The sequence below is a fragment of the Nelumbo nucifera genome, chromosome 3 (genome assembly GCF_055504915.1).
Source record: "Nelumbo nucifera cultivar China Antique chromosome 3, China Antique-T2T, whole genome shotgun sequence".
NCBI classification, from domain to species: Eukaryota; Viridiplantae; Streptophyta; class Magnoliopsida; order Proteales; family Nelumbonaceae; genus Nelumbo; species Nelumbo nucifera.
This window is the reverse complement of record NC_142651.1, coordinates 26,831,132-26,845,096: the sequence shown is the minus strand read 5'-3', so window position 1 is coordinate 26,845,096 and position 13,965 is coordinate 26,831,132. Positions and strand designations below refer to the sequence as shown.

Below are 13,965 nucleotides of genomic sequence, written 5' to 3'. Positions count from 1 at the left end.
ATGAAACAAAATAAATAAATAAAAAAAATAAACAAATAAAATAGAATTACAAAGCCTAACACAACTTGTGACCAATAAACCTATTCTAGTGAAGCTTATATTTACAAAATTTTCAATATCTTTATGTTATTTAAGGCTGTCAATGGTGCCTAATTATGCAGGCCTGATTTCGAAATTTGATTTGAAGGTGCCAAACTGCCGACTGAAGTAAGGTCTCTGGCAGGTTACAGTAACTTCACCAAGGCTGTGACTTGTGAGTGGAGCTATCAATGGGTCGAGTCTATCCAAAACCAACTGAACTAAAAATATTGATTTCGGTTCAGAGTTTTGCGTCCCCATTATAATTATAATTGGATAGGGACTGGTTATTGTTTTTCCAAAACAATTAAGATCTTAACTTATTATGGTTTTTAGTTGTCTTTTAGTTTTTTTATTTTTTTTTATTTTGTATTTTATACATTATCTATATTATCTATAATAGAGCGAATGCCCCTTCTTTTTGGAATTTTCATTAGACGTTTTTTATCTTCCTTGTTTAAATATATAATGGGCATAAAGAGGGTATATATGTCTTTTACTCTTATTTTAGAAACTACCCACTTATAACTGTCTAAAAACTATCCATCAATACTGCCACGTGAAAATGCACATACATGTTTACTAGTATGTCTAAAAGGTTAAATGCCATAGATAGTGTATAAGATAATTTATTCAAAAACACTTCTTTTATTAATATATAAATAGTTCAATATTTATTGTCATTTTCATTAAGGTATTATAAAAAATGGGGTTCTTTTTTAGTAATGAACAAAAAATGAAGTTTGAAGTTGTTATTATCATAGATAATTGCAGATGTCAAATATAGTCGCATCAAACCTGATTATCGAGTCCACGTTCTAAGCACCCGTGGGTGCACTAGATGCATGAACCTGTGAATGGGAGGACACGTCGACAATCCCAATGTTAACGCGGTCTGGTTGGTTCAATCGAACATGAACCGGTCACAATAAAAGGGGTTTTAAACCTCATTTCTTTGATTTTCTTTCTTGTTTCCCCTGGAGAGCTCCTTCCACCGAACCCTGCCCTTCCTCCATTCATGGTGACAGAGCTCTGGCGATTCATCAACAGTGACAAAGAGACCTCCAATGATGACAAGGAGAACCCATGTTCTTTTTCTCCTCTTCTCTTCTTCTCCTTTTCTCTAGGGTGAAGTCATTGGTGGAGGAGCTAGGCCTAAGCCATGTCGTGGGGGCCTGAATAGGCGATGATCGAGTTCGTGGCATCTCAAGTGGTGAGAAGCGACATGTGTCGATTGGCGTTGACGCATAATTGGGATCTGCTCCTCACACAAGGTGCCTCACAACGACCTCATAGGCACATCCCACTGTACATTGGGAACATCTCCTGTAAATAATAACGGGATTATAGCTGATAAGGGTAACTTTTGAGCCCTAATATCAATAAAAGTAATATTTTTAATAAAATTTCAAAAATAGGTTAACTTTTTAAAAATAATATCAATTAAGGGCAAAAACGATGTTCATCTTCTTCTTCTTACAAACCATTCATCAACATCGCCGCCTTCAGCAACATCTAGCAATACCTCCGCCCACCTCTGGCAACGCCTCTGCCCACCTCCACCTCTGCCTCTGCCCAATGCCGCCACCTCCACCCACCTTCACCTCCACTTCCAACAACGTTATTGGAGGTGGGCGGAGGTGGCGGCGGCAGCGGCGGTGCTGGTGGATTTGAATGCCATTTCCAACCACCTGCCTGCCTCCAACACTGGTTGACTGTGTTGTGTTACACTCTTACTTTCTATGACTAAATAAATAAATAAACAAACATTTCAATGATCCAATCCACCGACGCTTTCTTCCTCCTTGACGCTCAGCTCTACAATCATCGCTGTTTTAAATTGCGGGACATCAATTAACAAAAGACCGCAATCACTGTTACAGAGTACAAATTTGAAATTCCCTTCCTTCTAACAACTTCATTCAAACATTTATAATCAAACTCTCCTTCACAAACTCAAGCTAGGGACCGGGGAGCGTGGGGCAGTTGGTTACGTCTTACTAGTACCAAAACCCAATGAAGTTGTCCCACAAAGTGCAACACTGGCGAACACAGCTGGCAAAATAATCTGGCTTCCGTAATTGGACGGAGACCCATTCTTGGTCTTCTCCCGCAAAGATGCTGGCGGTGGAGGCAGTTTCTCGACGTGGACGACGACTTTCATGCCGCCGTAGCAGAATCCTTTGCCACTGATGAAGTAGTATGTCTTGGTGACATTGAGTGGAACCACATCTCTCCTTGTGTCAGTGGTCCAATTGTGAACCGGATGGTTCTCGTTGCACGTCTCGAAGTTTGTCTTGTTCACATCTAACACGTTCATCTGGTTCTTGTCGTATACAAAAACTGCGAGCAGGGGAAGTGCAGAACTGGGTTAATTAATAATTGAATAACTTGAATCAAAATCATTGATAAATAGATTGAAAATCCGCAAAAACTACGAGCAGGGGAAATGCAGAGCTGGTCAATGACTACCACCAGCGCTGCCGCCACCGCCCATCTCCGACAACGTTGCCGGAGGCGGCGGGGGCAGCGGCCCTGATGAATGGATTATAAGAAGAAGAAAATGAACAGTGTTAGGAGTTAGGACCCAAAAGTTGCCCTTATATACTAAAATCCCAATAACCAAATCATCGACATGCTGCTGAAGACCATGGCTGAGACGAGGGAGGGGTAGGACGATAATTCTCAGTGTTCATCAGCCTGGGTTCCGAATCGTGAAGTTCTTCAACTCAGTTCTTTTGTTGGCCAATGGCTGTGTCCTGCACCACGGGACTGTAGATCGGCTGAGCATGCATTTACGGTCCATGGGTTTGCAACTCCCTCTTCAGGTTAATGTCGCCGACTACGCCATTGATGCCATTGAAACCCTTCAACAACAGCAACGAGAACAACCACAATTGCCGCAACCACCCAGGAGAGGGGATGAAGGTGAGTTCAGAAGTGGTAGGTTCACTCTGCAGCAGTTGTTTCAACAATCTAAGGTAGTTGATGAAGAAGTAGTTCATGTTGGGATCGATCTTCCTTGCGGTTTTGCTAACTCTAGATTACGAGAAACGATTGTGCTGACACATAGGTTCTCAAAGAACATCTTTCGAACCAAGGAGCTCTTTGCCTGTAGAAAAATTCAAATCTGATCGCCTGGCTGGTCTTGGGTTCAATCTTTTATATATGATCTGAAAGATGATCCTGTGGGTGCCGAAGAAAGAGTAGGTCTGTTTGCATTTACATTGACATTCTTGTTATCTTCCACCACAGAAGCTCTACCCATTTTCCTGCAAGAGAGGGATATCTTGATGAGGGAGACAGCCTGTGGAAGCTATAGGATCTCATCTTATGCAATCGCCAATGGGCTTGTTTTCCTGCCATTTATTCTCATACTGGCTCTGTTATTTTCCATTCCACTGTATTGGTTGGTGGGTCTTAATCGGAACTTCATGGAATTCATGTATTTCCTGCTACATTGATCTGGTTGATTCTCTACACAGCAAATTCGGTTGTGGTTTGTTTCAGCGCCCTTGTGCCAAATTTCATCATTGGTAACTCGGTGGTATCTGGCGTTTTGGGGTCATTCTTGTTGGGAAAAAAGAACAGAAATTCTAATTTGAAAACAAAGCCACTTCAAATTCAATTTTCTTCATGCAAAAAAACATTAGAGGTCCAAATATATAGACTTACAGTTGAACTAACCTTAACTAAAAAAAGCAACTAAATTAGAAAGTGGAAAAACATGGCTCACTAAGTCAAAATAGTGCCTAACAATTTGGAAGTAACTCACCCACTAAGTCCACTTAGTTTGAAGCACTATCAACACTCCCCCTTGTTTCAAAACTTGTTACTCCCATCTGCAGTCTGAAGTACTCGTGTTTGGCACGTGGCAGTGACTTGGTAAGAACATTAGCTACTTACTCATTGATCCCACAGTGCTTCATTGCTATTGTTCCTTCAGCAACTAGATTTCGGATGAAATGATAGCGAATATCAATGTGCTTTGTTCTGCTGTGGAAAGTTGGATTTTTCGCCATAGCAATGGTTGCCTTGTTGTCACAAAACACTTGACTTGCACCTTCTTGAACTTGGCAAAAATTAGCTAACAATCTCCTTAGCAAAACTGCTTGACAAACAGATGTTGTTGCAACAACATATTCCGCTTTTGATGATGACAAGGCCACAATCTCTTTCTTCTTTGAACTCCATGAAAGAGCACCCGAATCAAGGGAGAAAACATAGCCGGAGGTGCTTTTTCTATCATCCAAGCAACCTGCCCAGACACTGTCAGTAAAACCCAAAAGTTTAAAATCTAATACTTTTAAGTACCAAATTCCAAAATCAATAGTTCTAGCAACATAACGAAGGATCCTCTTTGCTGCCCCGAGGTAATGCATTGTTGGGGTATGCATAAACCTAGAGACAATGCTGACAGGGAGTGCTATATCAGGCCTTGTGTGAGACAAGTAGTTTAAACCGCCAACCATACTTCTGAAATACTTCACACTCGTCATTCCAGTGCCATCATTAGTATGAGTGTCTCATTTACATTCATGGGAGTTGGAGCTGCTTTGCAGTTTAACATATTGAACATTTTCAACAAATCATTAGCATATTTTTTTTTGAAAATAAAAATCCCATCTGCACTTTGGTTGACATCCAAACCAAGAAAATAATGCAACAAACCCAAATCTGACATCTCAAATTTTTTCATCATGCAAGACTTAAATTTCTCAACAAGAGACACAAGATCCCATATAAATTATGTCATCAACATAAAGACACACCACCAAAAAATCAGAGTTACCTTGCTTCTTCACATAAAGTGTTGGCTCATTTTTACTCCTTTCAAATCCATTCTCCTGAAAGTAGGAGTCTATTTGCTATACCATGCTCGCGGGGCTTACTTTAGGCCATATAAAGCCTTCTTTAACCTGTAAACTTTGTTGTCATCGTCACTAACAAAACCTTTAGGTTGAGAAACATACACCTCTTCATCAAGTTCTTCATTCAAAAAGGCGGATTTAACATCAAACTGGTACACAACGCAATTTAATCGTCCAGCCAATGCTAGAAAGGTTCTCACTGTTTCAAAGCGAGCAACCGGAGAAAAGTCTTCGAAGTCAACACCTTGCTACTGAGAGTACCCTTTCGCCACCAACCGAGTTTTGTGTTTCTGTATAGTACCATCAGCATGATACTTTGTTCTATACACCCACTTGAGCCCAATAACATTCTTGCCTTCCGGTAGATTGATCAATTCCCAAGTTTCATTTTTTTCAATAGCCGACATCTCTTCTTTCATTGCGTCCTGCCAAACTTGGCTATCTGTAGCTTCATCATAACAAGTGGGGTCAGAAACATACAAAGCAAAGCTACATGAAGCATAAATATCCCTCAATGATCTGAATTTTCTTGGACGTGTTTCACTAGAGGAACTTGAAGATGAGGACTACAAGCTTGTTGGAGTAGATGCACTACTGTTGCTGAGGGGAGATGAGTAAATGGTTGAGCTACTGCTACCAGCATATGGACTAGCTGGTTCTGAAGGTTCTGGTACAGGAGTTATACTAGCATCTTTTGTAACTTGTGGTGCTGTAGGTGTTGCATTGTCATTGTTCCAGGCCCAAGTTTCTTCTTCAATGAACTTTAACATCCCTGCTAATAATTACTTTGCCACCCACAGGGTTATACAACCTATATGCTTTGGATTGAGAGCTATAACCAACAAAAATGCATTTTTTGATTTTTCATCAAGTTTGTTGTGGGTTGGATAAATAACCAAGGCATAGGCTATACAACCAAAAATTTTCAAGTAGCTTACCCGTGGCTTCCTACCCTTCCAAGTTTCATATGGGGTCCGGTTCATGACAGCCTTTGTAGGTGAGATATTGAGAAGATAAACTGTTGTTTCCACTGCTTTTGCCCAGAACTGATTTGGAACACCACTTGCTTTCATCATGCTTCTTTCCATTTCAACCACCATTCGATTCTTCCGCTCAGTCACACCATTTTGCTCTGGTGTGTACGATGCCGTCAACTCCTTGTGAATGCCATTTCCTCATAGAAAACATTAAATTCATTATAAGTAAATTCACCACCCCTATCAGAATGGAGTGCCTTTATACAACATCCACTTTGCTTCTCCACTATTTCTTTGAATTTCTTGAAAGTTTCAAAAGTTTCTAATTTGAATTTCAAGAAATACACCCAACTCATGCGGCTGTAATCATCAATAAATAACAAAAAATATTTGCTTTCACCAAATGATTCAATACTCATTGGTCCACACACATCAGCATGTACCAATTCAAGACAATCAGAAGCCCTCCATGACTTGTCTACAGGAAATGAATTTCTACTTTGTTTCCCATAAACACAGCCTTCACAAAAAATCAAGATCATCAATTTTTGGCAACCCCAACAACCATACTTTTTTGAGCCAACAATTTCAGCCCTTTCACATTTAAATGCCCATAACGCAAATGCCACATTTTTGCATCACTAGCTCTTGCTATCAAGGCACAATCTCTGACTTCAGAGACTTCTAACGAAAACATTTTATTTTGTACCATAGGAATGCTAACTATTTTGTGCCTTGTTTTCTTATCTTGGACAGAACAACAACCATCATCAAACAAAATAAAGTATCCACCATCCATCAATTGCTCAATACTCAACAAATTATGAGCTAAATTAGGAACATATTGCACATCATGGAGGAGTTTTACATTACCTTGTGAGGTTTTGATGGCAATTGTACCTTTCCCTTCAACTTGCATTTGCTTGTTGTCTTCGAGTCGAACTTCACTTTTCTGTGACTCGTCAAGTTCTTTAAAAAGAGACTTTGTTCTAGACATATGGTTGGAGCATTCATTGTCCAGAAACCAAACTCCTTTGGAAGCATCATCAATAGGAGAATGAGCCATGAATAGCTTGCTTTCCTCTTCAACTTTCTCTGTAAAATTGGCTTGTTTCTGCTCATCTTTCTACTTGGTCCAACAATCTACTTCTTTGTGACCCAATTTCTTACAATATTGGCATTGGATGGTGCTTTTGTGTTGGCGTTGATCACCAAATTGGCCTCTTCCTCTGCCGCCACCACGACTTCGACTACCTCTGCTCTGTCCCCGACCTCCAGAATTTTCTGACTTTCCCTTGTAGGAAGACTCCCCCTTAACATGAAAAGCCTTCTCCTCAACCTTTTCATAGGATCTGCTTAGTCTAATTTCATGGGCTAACAGAGAACTCATTAATTCATCAAAAGTATAAGTAGACAAGTCCTTAGACTCTTCAATTGCAGCAACTACATGATCGAACTTTGAGGTTAGGCTCCTCAAAACCTTACTCACAACAGTTTCATTGCTAACACTTTCACCATATGACTTCATATGATTAACAATCCTAGACACCTTAGATAAAAATACTTGCACATATTCTTTTTCTTTCATAGCCAATGTTTCAAAATCACGACGAAGAGTCTGTAATTTAACAGTAATTACCTTCTTGTCGCCCAAGAATTCTTGCTTCAGAATCTCCCATGCTTGAGTGGAGGTGCTAGCTGCTGCAATTCTTGGAAAATTTTCTTCATCAAGGGCCTGTTGAATGAGGAATAGAGCCTTTGCATCCTTCTTACAGGTTTCTCACAATCGTTGATCAGGCTCGGTTGGATTTGTGTCTTCAAATCCCTTCTCCACCAAGTCCCACAACTCTTTAGACTTGAACATGGTCTTCATTTTGAGACTCCAGAAGTGATAATTTTCCCCTTTCAAGACTAGAATTAGGGGCAAAGCTGATGAATTGGCTTCGTTGCTTCCTATGGCAGAACTCTCTTTGCTCTTACTTTACCCTTTGCCCAGATAAAGACCCAACCTAGCTCTGATACCAAAGAAATTGTTGGGAAAAAAGAACAGAAATTCTAATTTGGAAACAAAACCACTTCGAATTCAATTTTCTTCATGCAAAAAAACAACATCAGAGGTCCAAATATATAGACTTACAGTTGAACTAACCTTAGCTAAAAATAAGCAACTAAATTAGAAAGTAGAAAAAACATGGCTCACTAACTCAAAATAGTGCCTAACAATTTGAAAGTAACTCGCCCACTAAGTCCACTTAGTTTGAAGCACTATCAACAATTCTTCCTGTTCTCCGGCTACTTCATATAAAAGAATGAGATTCCAAATTATTGGATCTTCATGCATTGCATTTCGCTTTTCAAGTATCATTTTGAAGGGTTCTTGCTAAATGAGTTCTCCGGTTCAAGGAAATGCTTGGATTACATGTTTGGTACTTGTGTCATAAGTGGTGAGGATGTTCTTAGAGAAGAAGGGTTTGGAAATGAGAGTAAGTGGAGGAATGTTGTGCTCATGATTTGCTTCATCTTGGTTTATTTATTGCTTATGTCCTACTTAGATGTAGGTGCTCTCGGAGGAGTTTCAAGAAGAGGAGAAGAAGAAGAGAAGAAGAACACGGGTTCTCCTTGTTGCCATCGATGAATTGCCGGAGCTCTGTTGCCGCCGATGGAGGAAGAGTAGGGTTCGGTGGAAGGAGCTCTTGAGGGGAAACAAGAAAGAAAAATGAAAAAATGAGGTTTAAAACCATGGTTTTCAAAACCAGACCGGACCGGACGGTCGGACCAGAAAAATTAGAAACCGGTCACCTGACCGGTTCCGTTTTGCCCCAAAACCGTTGATTTTGGTCAGCAAACCACTGAACCGGCCGGTTAACCGTTCGAATAGTTTTGACCGTTTTTCAAATTTTTAAAATTTTTTTATTTTTTGTCAGAACGGGCCGACCGTTCGGGTTGAACAATCGGACCGTTTGAATTGGTAACTGGACCCCTAACCGATTCGCTTTAAAAACCATATTTAAAACCCCTTTTGTCGTAACAAGTTTGTGTCCGATTGAACCGACCAGACCATGTTAATGCTCAAACACACGTTAACGTTGGGATGGTTGATGTGTCCTCCCATTCGCGGGTTTACCCATCCAGACAGAAGCAAACTCATAATGGGTTGATTTTAGGTCTAATATTATAGAATCGATTAATTAGGCTCAGTTTGGTGCAAATACAAATATGTACGGTGTAAATATATATACAAAATATAAAGTGGATCCCCTTGATGGAGTTTTGATGTACTCCTCACAAAGTGCTCATCGCACTTACCTTACAGTCATCTAGTCACACATCGGGAATATCTCTCCCGTATTTGTATATTATCATTCATGGAAAATAGGGTTGTTCGAAGACCCAATCCGACCAAATCGACTAACCCGGACCGACCCAACCCAAGTCGGCCGGGCTTTTTCAGCACCGGTTGGTTTTGGGTTATAAAAAATCATAAACCGATGATTCGGTTCGTTTTCGATTTTCATGTGTGAAAACCGAAACCGACCCGAACCGAACCGACTTAGTAGTTAGTAGTTACAACCTACTTAGTTCCTACTAAACTAAGTTGTCTCTATCCTAGTTACAACCTACTTAACTAAGTTGTCTCTCAAACTCTGCTCCCTCCACAACTGGATCCATGGATGAGTCACAAAACATTAAGGAAATGCTAGTTTCCTTTGGGAATGCAGAGCCAAAAATGAACACTTGAACAACAACTAAATCACCACTAAGTAGAGTCGAAACCGACTCAAACCGATCAGGTCGGTTTTGCTTAACACGGGGTCGGTTTCAGTTTCAATTTCAGGTAACCCGACCAAGTCAGGTCAGTTGGAAAAACATCAGTAAACCGACCCAACAAGACCCGTAAATAGCCCTAATGGAAAATGCTCCCAATTCTTAGTTGCGATGTGCTCTAAAGTTGGTGTGAGGGGCGCTCAACGAAGAGCAAATCCAATTTCCCCTCATTGTGCAGCTCAATAAACCAAAATAATAATAATAATAATAATAATAATAATAATAATAATAATAATAATTGATTCAACTAGATTTAAATTTCACCCAGATAAAAAAAGTAGGGTGCGTTCGGCGATGTGTATGATTTTGTTTTGGAAATCAATTGTCACATTAGTAAAAAAGATAAAAGAAATAGATATGTTCATTCCAAGTAATCTCTCGGTCCAATAATATTTAGTAATGCATATGCTATGCATATTTTTTTCATATAAAAGTAACATATATTTATTGACAAAGTTCGTTTTGTAAGTAAGGTGGTAAGATGATAGAGAATGGTTCCTTAAAGGATGAAGATGAGATTGGTTTCAAGTCAGGGTTGAGGGTATGCTTAATTTTCTGGAGGAGAAAAAGGTTAAGGGGTTTCGACTAGTGAATTCCAAGAATTCTTGTATCATGTGGCTTGCCTCTTCCCTTTTTATTGAGGTAATTCCAAGGTTATAAGGAGAAGAGTCTAAAATAGAAATTTTCCTGTTAGGAAAAGTGATCTTTATTCTTACATTAACTATTGAACAAAGTCTACTAAGATTTTGTCACGTGTCCAGCGAGATCCTCTAGGAATAAAGTCTTTTTTTCTTGAGGATTCTCATATAGCATGTGTTGGCTACACCCTTTCATAGGTTTTCTCGTGGCCACGTGTCAGGGACAAGGTCTTTGCTCGGATAACGTAGTCGAGCGTCTCATTAGTCATCCTCGAGATGCCTTGTCAATTTGTCATAGTTTGATGTGATTGTGAGACGTGTAAGTCGCCTATGAATAGGTATTGCCAGCTTTGAGCTTTGTCTACCATTCATCACAGCATATGCTACTATTCTATGCTCACCGCAGGGTGCGGATGGTGTTTTGTGTCCATCATAGGATTGTGATTTCGTGTTATGCCCATTGTAGGTCTTAGATGGCGCTTTATGCTTATCACAAGTCGCAGAAGGTATTTTATGTTCATCGCAAGTCTTGAATGGCATTTTGTGTTCATTGCAAGTGTATGAACTTACATTGCCTTTGTAAAGTATTGTCATACCATTAATGAGGTGTCTTGGTTGCTCTAATACCTTTGACATTGTTTATCATCTTATCCAACTTGATCGTTGTATTCCCTCTGCTTGGGGTTTCTCTACGTAGTTCTTATCTAGGGCTTCTATTACAATTCTGATGATGACAAATTACATTACTTACAAATTGAAATACCACATTTTTCATTACTAGCTCATGAAATTCAAATCTCATTGAATCTATTTTTAATTCATTCCATCAATGATCAATAAAATAAAACATTTTAGTTAATTTTAATTTAATTTTTTAGTAGTAAAATGCAACATTAGAAATAATATCTCAAGATTCGATTTGACTCTAAACATCGACGAGCCGATCTGTTTGCGGTGCAGAGATATTTTTGAGATAAATATTAGTAACACTCATATAGGCATGCCAATCGGTAGGGATCCGACTTTCCCAACCTGATGGAGTCGAGAATGGGGATTAATAGGGATCCTCAATCAGGGTAAAGGTTGGAGATGGGGATTAAGATCCCCACTCTACCCCTACCCCAATTATATGTATATATCAAAACATATTTAGTACATTATTTATATTTTAAAATTTTTATTTATTTTAATAAATTTATTTTTTAGAAAAGACTATTAATTAAAAACATTTCGAAAATTTGGGCCCTGCAAAAAACCTATTCCCATCGGGGATCGGGATGGAGCCATGGAGACAACTTTTATGCCCAGCAGAGATCGAGTGGGGGACGGGGACGGAGAATATGATCCCCTGCCATTCCTACCAGTTGATCGGAGTAGGGTAGACCGTAACCGTAGACGTATACTAAACCTGACCCGTTGATTATAGGTGTATCTTATAAGGGTGGGTCGGGTCACAGTCAAAACCCCATGGCTCCCTCCACTTAGTCGGTTCGGGGTTGGGATAACTTGGGGTCGGACTCGGGTTAATCCAACTCGAACCGTTGACATAATATATCTTGTCGGAGCACGTCTCTCGTAACTCCTTGAGGCCGCGCACGCTCGCCGAGGACTGGCACCAGTAAATGGAGTCAAGCGCCAACTTTATCGTCAAGCTCTCCCACTTCATCGTCTTCTGCTTTTTCTACCTCTTTTCGGCCAGTCTTCCGGCAAACACAGCTCCTCTCTTTCCTGAAGAAGCCCTTCCGACCAAAACCGGGTACCTTCCAGTCAATTCAACCTCTAATTCCGCCATTTTCTTTGCCTTCTATGAAGCCCAAAGTCCCCTTTCAGTTCCCTCTCAAACTCCTCTCCTCGTTTGGCTCCAAGGCGGCCCCGGCTGCTCTCCTTGCTCGGTAACTTCTTTGAGCTCGGCCCTTGGCGTTTGAATTCCGATTACAAGGATGGCGAAGACCCAATTCTCAAACCAAATCCCGGTGCTTGGAATCATAGATTCGGCCTGCTTTTCCTTGATAACCCAATTGGAACTGGGTTCAGTATTGCCTCTACATTTGAAGAGATACCCAAGGATCAAGACACCGTTGCCAAGCATCTCTTTGTTGCACTCCATGCGCTTATCTCCTTATATCCATTGTTCAAGTCTCGCCCAATTTACATCACTGGTGAGAGTTATGCCGGAAAATATGTTCCTGCAATTGGGTACTTCATCCTTCAACAAAATTCTCTTCTGCCCGTTTCCCGCCGGTTCAACTTAAGGGGAGTTGCAATAGGGAATGGGCTGACTGACCCCGTTACTCAAGTGGCCACCCATGCTGTGACTGCATACTTCTCTGGCCTGATCAATGAGAAACAGAAGAACCAGCTCGAGGAATTTCAGTCCCAAGCTGTGAGGTTGATCCAAGAGGGGAATTGGAGTGAAGCGACGAATGCACGTAATAGGGTCTTGCATTGGCTGCAAAACGTCACAGGGTTGGGCACTTTGTATGATCTGAGGAGGATGAAGCCTTATGAAACCGATGTGGTTCATGCTTTCTTGCAGATGGAAGAGGTGAAGAAGGCATTGGGCGTGGAGACATCCATGGTTTGGGAAGACTGCAGCAAGGCCGTGAAGGCAGCTTTGCACGAAGATGTGATGAAGAGTGTGAAATTCATGGTCGAAGAGTTGGTGAAGAAGAGTAAGGTTTTGCTGTACCAGGGGCAGTTCGATTTGAGAGATGGGGTAGTTTCGACGGAAGCGTGGGTGAAGGAATTGCAATGGGATGGCTTGGAGAGATTTCTAATGGCAGAAAGGAAGGTCTGGAAAGTAAACCAACAGCTTGCCGGGTACGTGCAGAAATGGGGGAGCTTGACTCATGTTGTTGTTTCAGGGGGCAGGGCACCTTGTCCCTGCTGATCAGTCCTTGAGCTCTCAAGCAATGATCGAGGACTGGATTTTGGAGAGGGGATTGTTTGCAGATGGATAAAGGAGAGTTCCAACATCTAACTTCAGGGGTTCCCTTTGAAATATCGTTATGCTCTTCTATTATGAAAATGTAGCAATTCATGCATGGGAGAGCGCTTTCTGTTTGATAGATTCAGAACTAAGCTACTATATAATCTTGTCATAATGACAATTAGTAGAATATTTTATCAGCCAAAGGGGGAGTTTATACTGTCTTACCTTTTATTGGTCTATTCAATTTCAGTATTTCTCTCAGGCTATTTATGTCACACTTGAACATATATTTAGATATCATAAATGTGGATGCTGGAATTTCTTATTGCTTGGTTCTAAAATGTGATGGTTGTTATGTTTATCAGGGTAAAATCTACAAGATGAGAAATCATGGAAATTGTCTCACTGAAAGTCTGTCTAATAAACCACGGGCCTGCCATACCAATGTTACCACTTTTATGTAGCTTTTGTCTCAACCACATGGTTGTTTCTCAGCTATTGATTTACTTGGTTCAGTATTCTCCACCATCTTCTGTGAAATAGAGGAAAAAGTTCCTAATTCACCCATCCTCATGTTAAGCTAAACTTAATCACCTTCGATATGTAAGATCCGTGTCAAAAACTGATGCTGTCATAAACTCACC

The 13,965-nt window shown here is 40.5% G+C and overlaps 2 pseudogenes; both read left to right on the top strand.

The window, feature by feature from the left end:
- The first annotated feature begins 986 nt into the window (after positions 1-986).
- LOC148801059 (ABC transporter G family member 5-like) lies at positions 987-8,623 on the top strand (annotated as a pseudogene).
- Positions 8,624-11,953: 3,330 nt separating this feature from the next.
- On the top strand, positions 11,954-13,646 carry LOC104599855 (serine carboxypeptidase-like 50 pseudogene; annotated as a pseudogene).
- Positions 13,647-13,965: the final 319 nt, after the last annotated feature.